This window comes from Schistocerca cancellata, chromosome 4 (assembly GCF_023864275.1).
Source record: "Schistocerca cancellata isolate TAMUIC-IGC-003103 chromosome 4, iqSchCanc2.1, whole genome shotgun sequence".
Classification (NCBI taxonomy): Eukaryota; Metazoa; Arthropoda; class Insecta; order Orthoptera; family Acrididae; genus Schistocerca; species Schistocerca cancellata.
In genome coordinates, this window is record NC_064629.1 from 240,313,407 (window position 1) to 240,334,440 (window position 21,034).

Here is a 21,034-nt window from a genome sequence, read left to right on the forward strand (position 1 = left end):
GTGATCTGGGTGGCCAAACAATTCAATTGAATTGTTCACCATGTTCTTCAAATCAATTGCAAACAATTGTGGCCTGGTGACATGGTGCATTGTCATCCATAAAAATTCCATTGTTATTTGGGAACATGACATCCATGAATGGTTGCAAGTGATTTCCAAGTAGCTAAACATCCAGAGGACCCAATCCATTCCATGTTAACATAGCCCACACCATAATGGAGCCACCACCAGCTAACACATGGGTCCATGGCTTCTAAGGGTCAGTGCCATGCTCAAACCATACCATCAGCTCTTTCCTACTGAAATCTGACAAAGCCACATTTTTCCAGTCATCTAGGGTCCAACCAATATGATTACGAACAGAGGAGTCATGCTGTAGGTGGTGTGTGGCATTAGGAAAGGCTCTCATGTCAGTCATCTGCTGCCACAGCCCATTAAGGCCAAATTTCACTGCACTGTCTGAACAGATATTTTTGTCGTATGTCCTTCATTGATTTCTGTGGTTATTTCATGCAATGTTGCCTGTATATTAGCACTGGCAGCTCTTTCCAAATGCCACTGCTCTCAGTCACTAAGTAAAGGCCGTCAGCCACAGGGTTGTCCATGGGGGAAGTAATGCCTGAAATGTAGTTTTCTCAGAACACACTTGACACTGTGGATTCCCTAATGATTTCTGAAATATATCTAGCTCCATCCACCATCCTGTGTTCAATGTCTGTTAATTCCCTTTGTGCAACCATAATCACATCAGAGGTCTTTTCACATGAATCACCTGAGTAGAAATGACAGCTCCACCAATGCACTACCATTTTATATCTTGTGTACATGATACTACCACCACCCATACATGTGCACATCACTGTCCCATGACTTTTGTCACCTGAGTGCAAAGTATACTGGAATGCAGAGTTTGAAAGTCTGTTCAATGTCTTTCATCAAATGTACACCTATTCCATTTTATTGTTCATTTGTTACCTGCTATAGTAGTACCAGAAATATTTGAATCAAGCACATTAGGGAATAACTTTTCATCAGCTTCTTTGGTTAGATGTCTACATTTCCCATATTCTTTGGCAGGCCTCAAATTTCCTGGTCAGCTTCTCTGATGGTACCAGAGGAAGTGCATTTGTTAAAAACTCTGATTTCTTCATCAATTAATCATCCCTGGACAGCTCTATAACTACCAGCAGCTGTAGAGACAGATCAGCTAAGTCAAATTTGGGAAGGCTCCTACAGACCAGGCACCATCTACATTTTTCTCCCACAGTGCTCACTGAGTAGTGTAATGGTACCACCTAATCTCAATATGGAAACTGAGTAGCTGGCACAGCATTACTATTGAATGGCACTATCAAGATGATGTGTGTCATCATGAGCACCCTCTGATGAGACCACACTAGACTCCTAATAGAAGCCAGCCCACCAGGGCTGGTCTAATTCATTTGTAGTTCAGTCAGTGAAATACACACCGGGTAGCATACTATCTTGGTTTATGGTGTTTGTATTTCACATTCTGGTTATTCTTGGCAAATCACTGATATTGTATGAACTAGATTTGGATTGGACTGCTTATTCTAAGACAGTTTGCACTGCTCCAGAAGTCTTCTGCAATATATCTCAAATTTTCAAACAAATTGGAGTTTGTCTCCATTAACTTCACCTGCCAAATACTTATAAAAAAGTAACCAAATTATAACCACGTAGTTAATACATTTTCACAGTTATAACTGCCACATTAGACTCCTGAAATTACTTTATTTATATACTCCATGACTGCCACCTCAGCCTTTGTGCCATTTTTAGGACACACAATTTTGTACTCATAACAAGTAAAAAAATTTGAAATGTACTAGAGCACAAAATTGTTCCACTTTATAACAGCTATAACACAAATATGGAATTGTAGAGTTCGCAAAGAAAAGTAATTTTAACAGTTGAAAGTAAGAGCAACGTCCTCTAAAATTTTTTCTATTACTGTGAACAACACACAAGAAAAGGTTATGTAACTACCTATGCAATAATTTGAACAGAATTTGTTGTTGCCCATGTAAAAATTTATTTTCGGAGGCAGTATTAGACATGGACAATTATAATCTGTGCTCTGCAGTGCTCAGTGCATATACAGACACGGTGGATGTAGTAAATGTTTGGATGTATTGTTTCATGCAATCACACAAGTGCCTAAGGCTTTGGCACAGAAACAAACACACAAGGAAGTAGATTGTATAACAAACTACCGGTAAAGATAAAAGAAATAAAAAATTGTCTTCATTTAAAGAAGCAGAATTCAAATTTTTAATGACCGACTGCTATTATAGTGTAAATGAATACCTGGAATAGCTTCATGCAAAACTATTATATTTATGTACTCTGTGCCAATAGTAATTTTTATATTACTGTTGCTATGATCTAAATAAATAATATGTACAAAAGTGTTAGAATTATTATATGTCATATCTAAATATCAACTGTGTATTCCACGTAAAAAGTCTCTCTCATACATTAATGTAATTAATCAAAGTTGTACATGCTGTTTCAATGCGGTCTGATGTTGTGTAGTCTACTATGCACATTTGTATTGTGTAGAGTGTTGTTCACCCTTTATATATGTACATTGTCTCTGGATGAATAAACTACTACTACTACTACTACTACTACTACTAACAGGACTAAGTTTTGCAACCTATAGGGGCCATTCAACCTGACAAAACTTAACACTATCTAACTTGGATCATTTTCCAAAGGGTGTGCATGATATCTAAGAGTATAACACTCTTGTTACAAGCCTTCACTGTTGGAAAATTGCAATATGGGTAATCATTTATGTTCCTTCATAGACGGCCAAATTAATGTCATGTACGCACTTCCAATACCATGAAACCACTGTCACTAGTACATGCAGCTGGTTGATGAATTCATAGCCTCAAGGGCTTGATGTTAAACATACGCATGTTCATTCAGAGTGAATTGAAAATTTGGACACAAGGGCCCAAGAATATATTTCAAGCCATTGACCATTGGTCTGGGACATGAATTATACTGTATGAATCATTTTCACTTATGAACACACATGAGGTACATTAGAAGCAGTGGGAACATGTTACAATGGTCTGTATGAGAGTATGTGCAGAATGGATCTGTTAACAGGTGGGCTACTGTTCTGTTGGTTGGCAAGATCCTCAAATGTGCTGCATTTGTCCTAAAAATGATAGTACTGTAACTGTTGTAGCTTTCAAACATTCAATAACAAGTAAAACTAGTTGAAACTTCATGGTAAATTAAAACTATGTGCGGGACCAGGACTCGAACATGGAACACTGCCTTTCACTGGCAGTGCTCTTTCTTACTGAGTATCCAGGCATCATTCACAACCCATTTTCACAGTTTCACTTGTGTCAGTACCTCTCTCCCATTTTCCAAGTTTCAATGTAAGGACATGTCACACATTGTGCATGGACAGCTCAGTTGGTTTCGAGTTTGAGTCCCATTCTGGCACACAGCTTTAAGCCAGGAAACAGTACACAGTCTGTTGCAGGATGTTTGCTGTGTGTTAAGTACTCTTTTTGGGATTCTTTTCAAATGAATCATAGTATGAGGGGCATTCGAGAAGTAATGCAAAAGTTTTTTTTTTCTGAATTCTGGTCGGCTTTATTCATGATTCCAATACACAGTATTAATCCCCACTCTTTTGGTTACAAAACCCTATTTTTGAACATAATCTCAATTCAATGTGATGGTCTTATGCCACCTTACTGAGAGGGCCTGTACGCACACGCGATACAGCTCTACTGGTCGACATCAGAGCCCACATCTTGCTGCATCAATAACTTCCCCATGGGCTGTAGGATGGATGAGGAAGAACAGTCCAACGAGTTTTGTGAGCTCCCCTCGGGTACGCAGACTCGTGTGAGTCCTCGTGTATTAATGGAGAAAGAGAAGTTCATTTGCATTTCCACGGTGATGAAACATTGAAATTGTTTCTTCAATTTTCTCAGCACAGCACAATACACTTGTGAGTTGATTATTGCACAATGATGGAGGATACCAAATAGAATATCCACTTCAGAGTCCCAGAAAACCATCACACTGAGTGTGCAGCTTTGAACTTCTTTTTCAAGAGGAGAGACGCTGCGTTGCCACTCCGTGGACTACCATTTGGTTTCTGGTTCAAAGTGATGAACACCTTCCATCATCTGCGATGATATCCAACAAAAAATTGTCACCATCAGCCTCATAACACGCAAGCAATTTCACACAGATAATCATACATTGTTCTTTACGGTCTTCTGTTAGGTGGCGAGGGATCCAGTGTGCACACACCGTTGAGTACCTCATCCGTCGGACGAGTGTGTCAGCTCTTCCAACAGAGACATTCAGTTGAGCATCAAGGTATTTGATTTTGATATGTTGATCACCTTGAAGGAGAATGTCTGCAGATTCTAACATTACAAGAATCATAGCTGTGTGCAACCTGCCAGCACGGATAGGCCTGTGTGACCTTGCTACAGTGATGAAAGAATGCCTTGCCCAAAGACTCATCATGCTTTTGCCTGGGTGTTAAAATTACGAACATCCTCAGTTGGAAAGACCACACAGATAATATTGTGGGGAAGGCGAGCCAAAGGTTGCGTTTCATTGGCAGGACACTTAGAAGATGCAACAAGTCCACTAAAGAGACAGCTTACACTACACTCGTTCGTCCTCTGTTAGAATATTGCTGCGCGGTGTGGGATCCTTACCAGGTGAGATTGACGGAGGACATCGAAAGGGTGCAAAAAAGGGCAGCTCATTTTGTATTATCACGTAGTAGGGGAGAGAGTGTGGCAGATATGATACGTGAATTGGGATGGAAGTCATTACAGCAAAGACGTTTTTCGTCGCCGCGAGATCTATTTACGAAATTTCAGTCACCAACTTTCTCTTCCGAATGCGAAAATATTTTGTTGAGCCCAGCCTACATAGGTAGGAATGATCATCAAAATAAAATAAGAGAAATCAGAGCTCTAACAGAAAGGTTTAGGTGTTCGTTTTTCCCGTGCGCTGTTCGGGAGTGGAATGGTAGAGAGGTAGCATGATTGTGGTTCGACGAACCCTCTGCCAAGCACTTAAATGTGAATTGCAGAGTAGTCATGTAGATGTAGATGTAGATGCTCACTGCCAGGTCTCTGTAGACATTCTTCAAGCACCTATGAATATCTGCAATGTTCTGGTCCCCCCCCCTCATCCCCCCCCCCAAAAAAAAAAAAAAAAGAAAAAACAAAAAGAAAAAAAAAAGCTCTCGATTCAGAACACACCTCCACTACAGACGCCATTTTGAAAGCTATGTATGACGCTGCCACTTACTGGCACTTCACTTCATGAAGCAATAGGGGCAGAAGTGGGAATATTCCATGATGTCCCACAACAAATTCTGAATTTTTCAAATGAAATTGGTGGAAAAAAGTGTTGCATTACTTATTGAATACCCCTCATAAGTCATTTTCCATTCCCAGTTCATGCAACACATGAACCTTACACCATGCATTGCCTTCCACAGACGTTACATGGCCAGTGAGTGATATCAACGAGTCATATAATTTATCTTATGTTATAGCCAAATATGTGACGTTATAGCCAAATAGCATAAGAGTTTTTTTATCTGTGTATATGTAAAGCACTAAGCAGCACAGCCAATGTTTACAACAAAATAACTTCAGAATGTGGAACAACCCCTACAGGTGTACCACAGATATTGGTGCTGGGTCTACTCTTGTTCTGATTATTTATAAAAGATTTTCCATCATACATTGCCTGACAAAAATGTGAAGCACTCAGAAAATAAGACCAGGTGTGAGGATGTCATTGTAACATTGTACATGTACACAGCACAGTGGGTACACAAATAATTAGAGTTACCACTCTCTGCGACAGACAGAATGGCCACCAACACACGTTAGTGCTGTTACTAGGCCTGATGAGGTATATAACGGGCATTGCCAGCATCCAGTGTTGAGTGATCATTGTGAAAGACACGGAGATGCCACATACTTGTGTGAGACAGAGTTATGAGCACCTGCCAGTGTTTGAAGGGAGTCTCATTGTGTGTCTCCATTTGACCATGTGGTTGAATTGTGCAATACCCAGATATGTAGAACATTTGGATGTAACAGTAGCCTGATGTTGGACTATATTGGCATGTGGAGATGGGTATGCTCATTGTCAAGGTTCTGGTTGACCACAACTGATCACCACACTAGAGGATCTTCATACCACACACCAAGCACACCATAACCCCTTAATATCAAAGCCTGCCTTCCAAGAACAAGTAACAGACTCCCTACAACTTTCTGTGTCATCCTGCAGCATTGGCCAGAGACTAGCAGCAGCTGGACTAGAGAATTACTGTCCCACACTTAGGTTGTAGTTAGCATCACAACACAAATGGCTATGTTTTGAATGGTGCAATGACCAGGAATCATGGACTGCTGACAAATGGTGTTGCATTGTGTTCAGTGGTGAATTGTGGTTCTGAAACACCCTAGATGACCATTGCTGGTGAGTATGATGGCAGCCTGGTGAGAGACTCAATTCTAACATTTTAGAGGTGCACAGTAGTGTTACTCCTGTCATCATGGTGTTGGGAGCCATTGGGGTTGACTTCAAGTCATGGCTGGTAGTGACTGAGGGAACTGACATTACAGCAACAAGTCAGAGATATCCTGCATTGCCTTGTGTTATCTCTCATGGGACAGTATTGTGGTGGCGTTTTTCTACCAGGCAGTGCTCGTCTGCACATGACGTGTCTCTATGAACATTCTGCATAATGCTCAGGTATTTCCCATTGCCAGCAACACCCTCAGATCTGTCCTGATAAAACACATGTGGGAGCAGCTCCATCCAAGTGCCAGTTCCAGGATATCACGGACTAGATAAACAGTCCTGGGCCAGCTGGCCTCAGCAAAGGATACCATGGCTCTAGGACATGCTTCCCAAGTAAATCAATACATGCATCCAAATAAGGGGGTGTGCAACATCATACTGGCAAGTCCTTTGTAAGGTGGACTCTATTTTGGAATCACTGAAATAACATTACATTCTCTCTCATAGATTCATTTTCACCCTACTCCCCCTCTGGGTGCTTCACTTTTTTTTGTCAGACATTGTCTATTGAAGAAGCAGAATATTTCTCTCTAATAATGATGCAAGCATTATGAGCAAGCCTAATGGTGTAACTTCTACACTTCTACACTCTTGGATTTGGCATGTTTAATTGAACAGGTAGCCGGATGCCCTCCCTGCTGCCACCTCATTACACCCCCCCCCCCCTGCTCCAGAGGGAATATGTGTACACCAAATGTCTGGGTGTAGTGTTATCCATGTGAAAGAGAGTAAACATTTTCTAAATGTTTGCAAATAATGTAATTGAGATGGGACTTGGGTACCAGCACAGTATTCACCTAATCAGATGTAAGAAACCACCTATAAATCATATCCAAGTTGGCAGGCACACTGGCTGTCATCATTAATCCACTAGGCGGTTTTGATCTGGGGCCAACGCACCTGTCTGAATTCCAGATGCAGTGTTACACTCGGCTATCTGGATGGTGTGTAATTTCTACACTTGAAAATGTAAAAAAAAAATGTTTTCTTGAAAATAATTAACGATTGGATCTCTGCAGACAGATGATCACTGTGTTTACATAAAACACAATACATGCAATCCAGTACAGCACAAGGTCTGACCACTTCATTAGAAATAATGCACGAATTTAAATAAATAAAACAAATAGAATATTTGAAGTTCTTAGGTGTTTATACTGACAAGAATCCAAACTAGAAGTCACATGTTATAGATCGCCTTAAAATATCTATACATGGATCAGGTATTGATGCCGTTACTTTTTCGTTACACATATCATTGTATTTTGGACATCAAAATATCGCAAATTTAACCTACCTTTTCTATTTTCATTCACTTCATCTTGAGCATCATCAGGGATACCCAGTCATCAACAAAAAAATGTGTGTTGTATAGAAGAATTTGTTGTGTGGAAGTGTGTAAGGTGTACATGGTGTCCATTCCAGAACTTCCTGAAAACTGCTCTTTAAACTTGAGGATACACTGATAACAGCCTTACGATACACACTTTCTTGGGCTGTTTGTTGTCAACAATCAGTCAGTCAAAATTTGAGAACAGTAGCAAATTTCATAAATATAATATTAGAAAGAGAAATGAATTACACTTCCGTCAATGAGCTTTAGTGTAGTACAGAATGAAATGAGGTATTCAGCTACAAAAATCTTTGACCAGCTATGAAATGTTGTAAAGAATTTAAAAATGTTTTTAAATGTATTATTTTTAAATTTGTTTAAAATCATTTTGAAACATGAACTGAAAACATCTCCCCTTGATAACTTCTTCTACTCCACAGAAGAGTTTCAGGATGTGCACAGTATAGTGTGTGTGTGTGTGTGTGTGTGTGTGTGTGTGTGTGTGTGTGTTTTTTTTTTAAGATATAAACTGGTGTTTCAAGATATACACTGAGGTGACAGAAGTCGTGGGATATCTGCTAATATCATGTCGGACCCCGTTTGCCTCGCATAGTGCTGTAACTCAATGTGGCATACACTCAAAAAGTCATTGGAAGTCCCCTGCAAAAACATTGAGCCATGCTGCCTCTATAGTCTTCCATAATTGTGAAAATGTTGCTGGTGTAGGATGTTGTGCACAAACTGAAATTTCAAGTATGTCCCATAAATGTTTTCTGGGATTCATGTCAGGCAACCTGGATGGCCAAATCATTTGCTTGAATAGTCCAAGCTGTTCTTCAAACCAGTCGTGAACAACTGTGGCCCGGTGACATGACACAGCATCATGGCAACATGAAGTCTATGAGGCCTGAAAATTGTCTCCAGATAGCTGAAAATAACCATTTCCAGTCAATGATTGGTTCAGTTGAAACAGAGGACACAATCCATTCTGTGCAAATACAGCCCACACCATTATGGAGCCATCATCAGCTTGCACAGTTTCTCCTTAACAAAATGGGTCCACGGCTTCATGGGGACTGTGCCATATTTGGACACTAACATCAGCTCTTAACAACTGAAATCAGCACTCATTTGACCAGTCCATGGTTTTACAGTCATCTTGGGCCCTACTGATATTGTCATGAGCCCAGGAGAGGTGCTATAGGCAACATCGTGCTGTTACGAAAGGCTTTCGCATCAGTCATCTGCTGCGTAGTCTATTAACGCCAAATTCTGCCACACTGTCCTAACCGATACATTTGCTGTACTTCCCACAATTATTTTGGTGGCTATTTCACACAGTGTTGCTTGTCTGTTAACACTGACAACTCTACACAAATGACACTGCTCTTGGTCATTGACTGAAGGCCGTCTAACACTGCATTGTCCACGGTGAGAGGTAAAGCCTGAAATTTGGTATTCTCAGCACATTCTTGAGCTGTGGATCTCAGAATACTGAATTCCCTGAAGATTTCCAAAATGGAACGTCCCATGCATCTAGTTACAATTACCATTCCACGTTCAAAGTCTGTTGATTCTCGACATGGGCCATAATTACATCAGAAACCTTTTGACATGAATCACTTGAGTACAAATGACAGCTCTGCCAATGCATAGCCATTTTATACATTGTGTATATGACACTACCAGCTGTATCCACACTGTAGTGAGAAATCACAATTTTGATCCACAGAACATGCAAATAACTAATAATTAATTACATTTTCTGATAGGTACTGTGAGCCACAATAAACAGTCAAGAATGCCCATCTTTGGGCCTTTCTGGAGTATACATTTTCCCGATCATATGTACTTACATGTGATATTTACAGAGAATGACAATAAAAACTGTCTCATTACCCTTACAGAAGGTACACTCAACAATGGGTGTGTTTCTAGTTCTATGTTATTCCAAAGGAGGAGAGAAGGAAGATTAGGGTTTAACGCCCCATTTACATCTAGGTTGTTAGTGGCAGGTAATCTATAGAAACAGGTTGTGGGTATATTAGCTTAATGGAATGTCTTAAGATGAACAATGAAAGCTAGGAAAATGCCATACCAGATTGTTCTGTGATATTCACTGGGTAATGTTTGACCATCAAATTATATAGGTTAGGAATGTTATGTCATTAATTAGTCAAGCTGCACTACAGATATATCATTGCAATGAGATAGCACTGCAAATGTACAATGTTGTTAATAATGAAATCTTACAACAATGTGTTCCAAGTTTTTGCTAATATATGAATAAAAAAATTAAATTTAATAAATACATAAATAATTCTAAACTATGACATAACTGAAAAATTTAACAGGTTCTAAATATCATTTGCTTTCTCAGGTGACAGATGACTTGGAAGGCCACTCTATGAAGTAATGCACCTAATTCGCCTAAACTCAGTCATTTTTGTAAGATGTCACCTGACTGCCTAAGGGCAACATGGTGGTTCAATATGCTGTTGAAACAACACTGTTTTGCATTGAATTTGGAGAAGAACACTCTACAGTGGTATGGGAAATTCCACTTGCAAATATTGTAAATAATGCTTTCCATTTAACCAGGGATGTGGTGCAGAATGTTCAGTCAGTTTTGCACCAATGATTCCTATCCAGACATTTACAACAAATCTTTCCTGGTGACCACACACTTATGATATGGAAAGTAATCTAGCATGATTAGCACTTCCAAAATGATGACAGATTTTTGAAAGTACCTTATAAACCAATGATTAGGAACTGGAAAACTTCACATATTGCAATAAATGCAAAAAGGATGGGAATTCTGCCTCAAAATGTTAAATTATTTGATAGATACTATTTAATAGTGAACTGTATCCAGATGAAATATTTTATTAGAGACAATATGAAATAGCTTTATTTTCTGACTACAAATACAAAACATTTTACCAGTTTTCAGTTACTGGTATTGCACATCATCTGGTGAAGCCCAGGTTGGTAGATAATGTCTCTAAGAGTACAAACACAATGATGTGTCAATGTGTTCAATGATATGGAGCCATGCCAACTGTGGGAAATTGAATAGTCTGTTTAATGCTAACACTTTTAATGTGGTAAATTAGGTGGCAGATGTTTTAAACTGTAGTTGCACCTTATAATGCCAGAGGTCAGGCCTGAACTACATTGTCAACAATACTCTGTGAGCTTCAACAAGCACTTGCATGGTAGCCATCCCAAGATGCTTTGTGTTGTGCATTGCTCATTGTCTTCTTTTCTTATTTTGAAACAGACAAAGTGACTAATCTTGGTCCATCACGAATTTTGATTTTGACCACTGCAACACCAGAAGAGAGTCGTGATCCCTGTGACAATGCATAATTTCTGCTGTAAGCTGCTGTGCTGCAAAAGGGACATGGGGTTTGTTTCCCAGCACCGCTTCTCTCTCCTCTGGCACTCAAAATTGTAGTTTCTTTACGCTTGCAGCCATCTACCACTATATCCTACAGTGCCCACATTCTGTGCTATAGTGATTGGAAAACAATATCTATAACATTTCTTGACTGCACCAAAATTTTTCTCCAAAAGTCCAAAGAGAGTTACTATACATTCAGTTCTACTTCTACGCTAAGTGCCTTGTCAGTTCTGTCTGTAGCCATTGGCAAGCATGAGTTGCACAGCTATGAATGCCTTTGAAAGGTCAAAATTAAAAGTCTGCAGATTTTGTATTTATAGAAAAGGCAGCAAGACACAAATAATGTCCAGAAACACCTTAAACTGGAGATGCATTCAGTTCACCAGTGGGAAAATGCTGCTGCTTTTCAACAGAACAATCATTTTGGAAGTTTAAATACAGCCAAACAAAGAAAATAAATGTCATTTTGGTGGAAAATGGTGTTGAAGTTTTTGTGAAAGTAAACATTCCAGTTAAAAAGTTCCCAATCAGAACTTTTCTTTAATAGTCAGTTTCAAAGAACTAAGACTTTGTTCGTCTTCACTCATGTAGTGCTATGATCTTTTAAATTTGTATATCTAATCACTCAAACAAATCACAAATTTCAATGGAAATAGATGCAAACTTTGCAAAAAATAAATGCAAATTTTGCTAAAAATAAATGCTACAGTTTCTGGTCCCCGCTCATAAAATATGATCATCATATGTATTCTAGAAAGCTCTGCTTGCAAGACTCTATTTGCAATTCTTTTTAGAAAGTGTTTGATTTACCCAGTCATCCACGTATCTGGGATGATTCAGAGCAGCAGTAACATGTGAGAAGTAGCAAGCAGGAAGTATGCTGATTCTGTTGAATGTTTGTTGTAATTCATAAGAGGAAAGCCCCCATGTTCAGGAAACTAGTGGTCATAACTTACTTTCTGACAGTTTTAATGCCTATTTTTATATGTTCCAGCTTTTATCATCCAGTTACCTAATATTGAGGCTCCATAACTTTAAACTACTGCAGTAACTGTTGTTCGACAGCTTTAATGAATTCTTAAAAAACTAATCAATCTGATGGAGGGATAGGAGGTAGTTGAAGTGAATGAGAATTATTCTGTGAAAAATGACATACTACTGCATTCTGAATATGATAACAGATATTGTGGTTAGTTTACTTTTAACATTCATCATGTAACCATACAACTTACCAATTGAAGATCTCTAACAACATTAATACAACTAGTAATGATGCAGTGTATCTGTGCAGTCATTTTTCTATTGCACTATTTGCAAGTGGAACAGGAAAGGAAATGACTATTTGTGATACAGGTTACCCTCCGCCATGCACTGTACAGTGGCTTGCAGAGTACGTACGCAGATGTAAATGTAGACATAGATCTACTAATAATTGTGTCACCACTGGTTGTCATTATGCAACTAGCTAGCATTCATGTTTGTATATTTCAATGAGCCATCCTTTCTATGACTGCAAACACATTGTCTAAGCAATTAATTTTGAATATCCTACCAAGTCTGCCTGAAAATTTTTTCCCAGGGATGGTAAATGTACGACATTATACATATCCACCATAGCTGGATATAAATTTGTGTTTACACACACACACACACACACACACACACACACACACACACACACAAAAAACCATGCACAGATACATTGTATCAGCTAATTACATAGTTACATAGTACCAACAGTGCATCTCATCTCTGGAGTGGGGTTGTGTTGGCTGGCATTGGTGAGTTGAGATAGGAGGCAGGGAGGGGGAGGGTGAGTTGGAGGGAATGGTAGCTGACAGCTGGGAGAAAGAGACAGGAAAGGGGCAGGCTAGCAATGTGGTACCCATGAGCTTACTCTGGCACCGTTAGGGGGAGTTGTGTGTGGCACACAGTGAAGTGGAGGAGTGAGTTGGAAGAGGAGGGATAGAATAGAGGAAGAGGGAGGGGGAGAGTGTGACTAGAATGAGGGAGGTGGAGCCACAGGGGTAGTAATGAGATGTGAGTGTGACAGGAGCTGGTGGAGATAGAGACCAGGAGGATTGCAAGGTCAAAGCATGGGTTGTAAAGACATTTCCCATCTACATAATTCAGAGAAGCTAGTGTTAAGAGTGAGAAACTTGAAAGAATAGGTGATGAAGCAGCCTTTGAAGTTGAGTATCTTGTGCTCAGCAGCATGTTCTGTCATTGGGCATTCAGCTTCATCTTGGTCACAGTTCGGCAATGGTCATTTAGGTGGACAGCAATTGGTACTCCACACGAATATGTGCCATATAGCAAGGGGTTGGGAGTCGCTGCAGCAGATATGCCCTGTCTGTTCCCAACTACCTGTGCCTATGGTGCCTATGGCAGCACGTTCCAGGTTCTAGCTTTCAGGTCCCTCAAGTGTGGTAACCATAATAATTTGGAGTCCGAAATGATGCCCAGAAACCTCACGGAGTTTTTAAAATGTAGAACGGTGCCCCTAATATGCAAGTCAGGTAAATTAAAAATATGATAAGAATGATTAAAATGATCTGCAGAAAACTGAAAACCCATGACTGGAAAGGCTGTGATGTTACCTGCAGTTGGGAGGCATTTAAATAATTGAAGAGCTGCACACCTGTCCCAGATTGCTGAACAGCACTCATCAGGACACCAAGGTATGGGTCACCTCCTAAGATGACCTGGAGACTTTGGGATGGATAAGTCACCAGTATGATGGATCACTCATTTGATGTGGTGCACCCATTCTTGGATGTTGGTGTGGTGTTTGAACACAGCCTGCTGGCTGAACAATGTCCAGTTAGCCCTGCTGACCATCCATTTTAGTGGCTTCTGTTCAAGCAATCCTCCAATCAGTATGTGAATGTGGAGTGGGAAGTGGTCACTGGAATGAAGGTTGCCAATAACTTCCCACTGAACAGAGTATGCAAGGGCTGGAGAGCAGAGAAACAGGTCGATGACTGAGAATGACCCATTGTTGTTGTTGTGGTCTTCAGTCCTGAGACTGGTTTGATGCAGCTCTCCATGCTACTCTATCCTGTACAAGCTTCTTCATCTCCCAGTATCTACTGCAACCTACATCCTTCTGAATCCGCTTAGTGTATTCATCTCTTGGTCTCCCTCTACGATTTTTACCCTCCACGCTGCCCTCCAATACTAAATTGGTGGTCCCTTGATGCCTCAGAACATGTCCTACCAACCGATCCCTTCATCTGGTCAAGTTGTGCCACAAACTTCTCTTCTCCCCAATCCTATTCAACACTTCCTCATTAGTTATGTGATCTACCCATTTAATCTTCAGCATTCTTCTGTAGCACCACATGTCGAAAGCTTCTATTCTCTTCTTGTCCAAACTATTTATCATCCATGTTTCACTTCCATACATGGCTACACTTCATACAAATACTTTCAGAAACGACTTCCTGACACTTAAATCTATACTCGATGTTAACAAATTTCTCTTCTTCAGAAACGCTTTCCTTGCCATTGCCAGTCTACATTTTATATCCTCTCTACTTTGACCATCATCAGTTATTTTGCTCCCCAAATAGCAAAACTCCTTTACTACTTTAAGTGTCTCATTTCCTAATCTAATTCCCTCAGCATCACCCGACTTAATTCGACTACATTCCAATATCCTAGTTTTGCTTTTGTTGATGTTCATCTTATATCCTCCTTTCAAGACACTGTCCATTCCGTTCAACTGCTCTCCAAGTCCTTTGCTGTCTCTGACAGAATTACAATGTCATCGGCGAACCTCAAAGTTTTTATTTCTTCTGCATGGATTTTAATACCTACTCCGAATTTTTCTTTTGTTTCCTTTACTGCTTGCTCAATATACAGATTGAATAACATCGGGGAGAGGCTACAACCCTGTCTTACCCCCTTCCCAACCACTGCTTCCCTTTCATGTCCCTCGACTCTTATAACTGCCATCTGGCTTCTGTACAAATTGTAAATAGCCTTTCGCTCCCTGTATTTTACCCCTGCCACCTTGAGAATTTGAAAGAGAGTATTCCAGTCAACATTGTCAAAAGCTTTCTCTAAGTCTACAAATGCTCGAAACGTAGGTTTGCCTTTCCTTAATCTTTCTTCTAAGGTAAGTCATAAGGTCAGTATTGCCTCACGTGTTCCAGTATTTCTACGGAATCCAAACTGATCTTCCCCGAGGTCGGCTTCTACTAGTTTTTCCATTCATCTGTAAAGAATTCGTGTTAGTATTTTGCAGCTGTGGCTTATGAAACTGATTGTTCGGTAATTTTCACATCTGTCAACACCTGATTTCTTTGGGATTGGAATTATTATATTCTTCTTGAGGTCTGAGGGTTATTCGCCTGTTTCATACATCTTGCTCACCAGATGGTAGAGTTTTGTCAGGACTGGCTCTCCCAAGGCTGTCAGTAGTTCCAATGGAATGTTGTCTACTCCGGGGACCTTGTTTCGACTCAGGTCTTTCAGTGCTCTGTCAAACTCTTCACGCAGTATCGTATCTCCCATTTCATCTACATCCTCTTCCATTTCCATAATACTGTCCTCAAGTACATCGCTCTTGTATAGACCCTCTATATACTCCTTCCACCTTTCTGCTTTCCCTTCTTTGCTTAGAACTGGGTTTCCATCTGAGCTCTTGATGTTCATACAAGTGGTTCTCTTATCTCCAAAGGTCTCTCTAATTTTCCTGTAGACAGTATCTATCTTACCCTTAGTGAGATAAGCCTCTACATCCTTACATTTGTGCTCTAGCCATCCCTGCTTAGCCATTTTGCACTTCCTGTCGATCCCATTTTTGAGATGTTTGTATTCCTTTTTGCCTGCTTCATTTACTGCATTTTTATATTTTCTCCTTTCATCAATTAAATTCAATATTTCTTCTGTTACCCAAGGATTTCTACTAGCCCTTGTCTTTTTACCTACTTGATCCTCTGCTGCCTTCACTGCTTCATCCCTCAAAGCTACCCATTCTTCTTCTACTGTATTTCTTTCCCCCATTCCTGTCAATTGTTCCCTTATGCTCTCCCTGAAACTCTGTACAACCTCTGGTTCTTTCAGTTTATCCAGGTCCCATCTCCTTAAATTCCCACCTTTTTGCAGTTTCTTCAGTTTTAATCTACCATGACCCATTAGCAGCACAGATATGAGTGGGAGTACAATCTTTTAGGCTGCACAGTTACTGAGGTGTCATGAGGCTCCCCTAAAACCTGACACCAAGGACAAGTGGAAGTCAAGCCCCACAAGACATGGTGAGCATTGAAGTCTCCAAGTCAGAGAAATAGGCGAGGGAGTTGTTCTGTAAGGTCTATGAGAGCCCCAGAGTCTACGCCATGAGACAGAGATAAATACAGTGAGCTAACTGTGAAACACAGCAACCCCTCCCTTGGCCCTTTCCCCAGTCGAATCCTTATTGTGACAGAGAGTATAGCCCCATACGACAGGGGCATCAGGTGTTTTAAAATGTGTTTCCTGCAAACACACGTACACTGGGTGTTCCTGTGTTAGGAGCTTCAGGTCCTCCACATGTGTTGTGACTCCAATAATATTCCACTGGAGGATGGGAGCCATTTATCACAGAGGTTGCACTTTCACCTTATCTTGCCACCTGAGAGGGGGAACCTACCATATGTGGAGGCTCAACTTTGGTGTGAGTGATTGCCCCAGTCCGACATCAAGGTCCATTAGCTTAGAAGAAGAATCAAGAGATATGTCAGACAGGATGAGTTTGACATTGTTGGACGGTTGACTTCCCAGCTCTGTCAGTGGTTGATGCTTTGTCTTGGATTTTTCGCCCTGAGTGGGCTTAGGAACCACAACCAGGGCTGTGGTAGTAGTAGCACTGGACAGTGGACCAGGTTGATCCTTTCAAGGGGCAGGGAGCTCCGCAACAACAACAACCATAGCCTTGTCCATTGTTCTGGGTGGAGGTATGGGCTTCAAAATAACTGCAGCAGAACAAGTGCATTGGCAGACGCAGGTAGTAGTGTTGACACTAGCAACCTCAATTTGAGTAGCAGCATTGGGTTTAGGGACTGGCTATTTAAGAACAGACGCAAAGGAGGTAGTGAATGTCAAGGGCTGCGTGGCCTTATAGATCTTTTTGGTCTCTGCATATGAGGTATTTTTAGTGGGTTTGATCTCCCGTACCTCCCTTTCATCAAGAAAGACACTGCAGTTCCTACTCCAGATGAGGTGATGCCCAGAGCAGTTTATACGCTTCACAGGAGATGAACAACCAACTCTTTTACAGGCAACCTTCCTATATATGCCACAAGTGGCTTCTCCCTTACATTTGACAGTAGTGTGCCCAGAGTGCTGGCACTTAAAACAGCACATTTGGTTTGGAAAATAAGGCCACATGCTGAGGCAAAGGAAATCTGCTTTGACATGCTCTAGAAGTTATGTGTTGCTGAAACTAAGTATAAAGAGTCTGATTTCACTAGATTGTCATCCACCCTTTTCATTATGTTTTCTAAGTCCACAATGCCTTTCTGGATCCACTCATTTTCCAGTTCTTCTCTGGGAATGTCAATGAGATCCCTTTAAGTCACAACACCGTTTCTGTAGTTCTGCAGTTCTGTCTCTATTGCATACTCCCCAAGACATCTAGCTGTTTGGAGGTTAGCTGCTTGTGGGGAAGTAGAAGTTTCCACTAACAATGTTCCATTTTGCAAATGTTTGACTGACTTGACAGGGCCACAGATTCCCTCTAAGCTAGTTCTGATATAGAAGGGTGAAACCCTCTCAAAAGTTTCTTTTTCTCTTTACTATGAGAAACACATTCTGGCCAGTGGCATGTATTCTGTTACTGTAAATACCACCACTCTAAATAAGCCCAGAATCAGGTGGACTTGCTATGCAAGCCCTATTGTTTGATTGGATGTTGGTACCTACCAGCAGTCCCTGCTGGGAGGAGGAAAAGAAAATTTCAAAGGAACCATCTCAGCGTGGGAAGCTGGGGAATTAGAAGTACATCTAGATAAGAGCCCCATGTGCCTAAGTAAACCTTATACAACTGAGGTGCAGCAGGTTCCCCAGAGGTTGCTCACTAATGACTATTCCTCCTAAACAGCCATGTATCTCATTGGTGCACAGGACACCTTAAGACTGAGGTTTTTTTTTTATAGAGCTTTTTACCATCTTCACGATCCAGGTGGTCAAACCAAGATCCCCATGGCACATGGGGCTCTTATCTAGATGTACTTCTAATTCCCCAGCTTCCCACATTGAGATGGTTCCTTTGAAATTTTCTCTTCCTCCTCCCAGCAGGGACTGCTGGTAGGTACCAACATCCAATCAAACAATAGGGCTTGTGTAGCAAGTCCACCTGATTCTGGGCTTATTTAGAGTGGTGGTATTTACAGTAACAGAATACATGCCACTGGCCAGAATGTGTTTCTCATAGTCAAACAGAAAAAGGAAGTTGAGAGGGTTTCACCCTTCTATATCAAAACTAGCTTAGAAGGAATCTGTGGCTCTGTAAAGTTAGTCAAACATTTGCATAATGGAACATTGTTAGTGGAAACTTCTAATTCCCCACAAGCAGTTAATCTCCAAACAGCTAGATGTCTTGGGGAGTATGCAATAGAGACAGAACTGTAGAACTACAGAAACAGTGTTGTGACTTAAAGGGATCTCATTGACATTCCCAGAGAAGAATTGGAAAATGAGTGGACCCAAAAAGGCATTGTAGACTTACAAAACAAAATGTACTTATATATGAATGTTTAATGTGAATGTAAAATGACTCATGCCACATAATTATCATTAATTGTACATGTTATCCATGGAACATGAAACAAGCTAACTAATTAACTGTCTCACATGAGAGCGTAGGATCTCCGTGTCCTACATAGTGGTCATTCAAATAGACGATGCTGTTAGTGCACCTTATATATGATACCAGGCCTGGTCACAATGCTAAACATAACCAACACTAATGCACTCTAGTGACTGTTCCATCACAAGAATTGCAACTGTTAATCATTTACGTACCCACACATGGTATATGTTTGTACGAAGTTACATTGACATCTGGCTGTTCATTATGGGTGCTTAACTTTTTTGTCAGGCAGTGAATTTATATGATATTTTTTTGTATCTCTGAAGAATATTTGTGAATATTTTTGAGTGTACGGGGTTCTATTTCTTTCGTTTTCTTTTCATGTTAGTAGTCTCATTTTCATTCAGCTACACACAAAAAAAGGTTTCCATTTCCAGGGACATTCAAGATAGATGTGCTGCTCAGGTATTCCAGTTTTGCATCTGTTTATAGAATGATGTACCTGTGAGTGCAGTTTTCCTGAATTATGAATTATTGGATGTGGGAGAGCATCACTCTTTGTTTTTGGACTAAAAACTGGGCCTGCTTTGGCACGCACCAGCATGCAATGAGTGTCATGCATTAGTATGTATGAGAGTTGAGTCAGTGTATGGATGCCTATTTAGCAGGCAACACAAGTCTGGAGCACTTTTTTTTTTTTTTTTTTGAGTAGTATGATTTATGTTACATGTAATACAGTCTGTATGATAGTGGTGCAGGGTCATTAAGAAAATTAATAACTGTTATGATGGATGTCCTGGGGAACTGATAAAATAAATGTTGTCTTTGTTCAGAGTTTGTTAATGTATGTATTAACCTGCAACCATCAAGATGTTTCCTGAATCTGGCAGTACAGGATCTTATCAATTACATTTCTGAGCTCACTCACTACTCAGCCTGCTTGTCAGGAAGAAGATCAAGCGAGAGAACAATCAGTGAGTAGCTTACAGAATGTCTACTGTGCTAGTGTCAACGTTTTCATTCTGGGACTCAGTTGTGGAGGAAGCTGGGGAAATTGGATGGCAAAGGAATCAATTAATGGAGGTAGAAGTTTCAGCCTGGAGAAAGTCTGGAATATGGCACATTATTTGATCACCTCGCAAAAAAGTTGCTACAGTGCAGCTCATACTGATACATAGATAACTCAGCATCAATTAAGCATCTAACCACAGATTCAGTTCACACAAAACTCTTTGTCGCTAAACATCTCTGGTCCTAGTGTATTCTGTGGCAGGTGTAGTTATGTGGATCTCATGTTTATAATGACAAATGTGAATGCCCTAGCTTCAGTGTGTCAGCTCACTCAGATGATGGCCAAATTGTATGTAACTGAAACATCATTTAAAGAAATGGATTTTCCACAGCTGGATGCTTGAAATCTAATGGATCAGTCAATTATTGGGTTGACTAGAGATGTGCACTTGAGATCATTATATAAATAATTGTGTGGTGGCAACATCAATGGAAGAAATTTTGGTAGATGTTATTCAAGCATGTTTTATTGTACTGAACATAACTAAAAAATAATTTTTCTTTGTTATTCAAACTATAGTATCATCTCAGACATCAAATTAAGCCATGGCCCTATAACTCTGGAAACAATGAATTCAACAAATATAAGCCTATCTTCAGCAGTTGTGGACTTGCATATCTACTAATGGGGGTTGACTAAATGTCAGAAAATACATATAGGTAGGTCTCCAAGTCATATACTGGCTAAAGTGGGAACAACTAGATACGATCAAGTTTTATGTTCACACTTCTTCACTGAAGTTACTTGAACATTAAATATTCTATCATTGAGTACTACACAAAT

General features: G+C 40.2%; 1 protein-coding gene across 1 annotated transcript in view; it reads right to left on the bottom strand.

Annotated features, from left to right (window-relative positions):
- Positions 1-21,034, bottom strand: part of LOC126184041 (inactive phospholipase C-like protein 2) — a 749,749-nt gene that overhangs the window by 58,999 nt on the left and 669,716 nt on the right. The window lies entirely within an intron of this gene.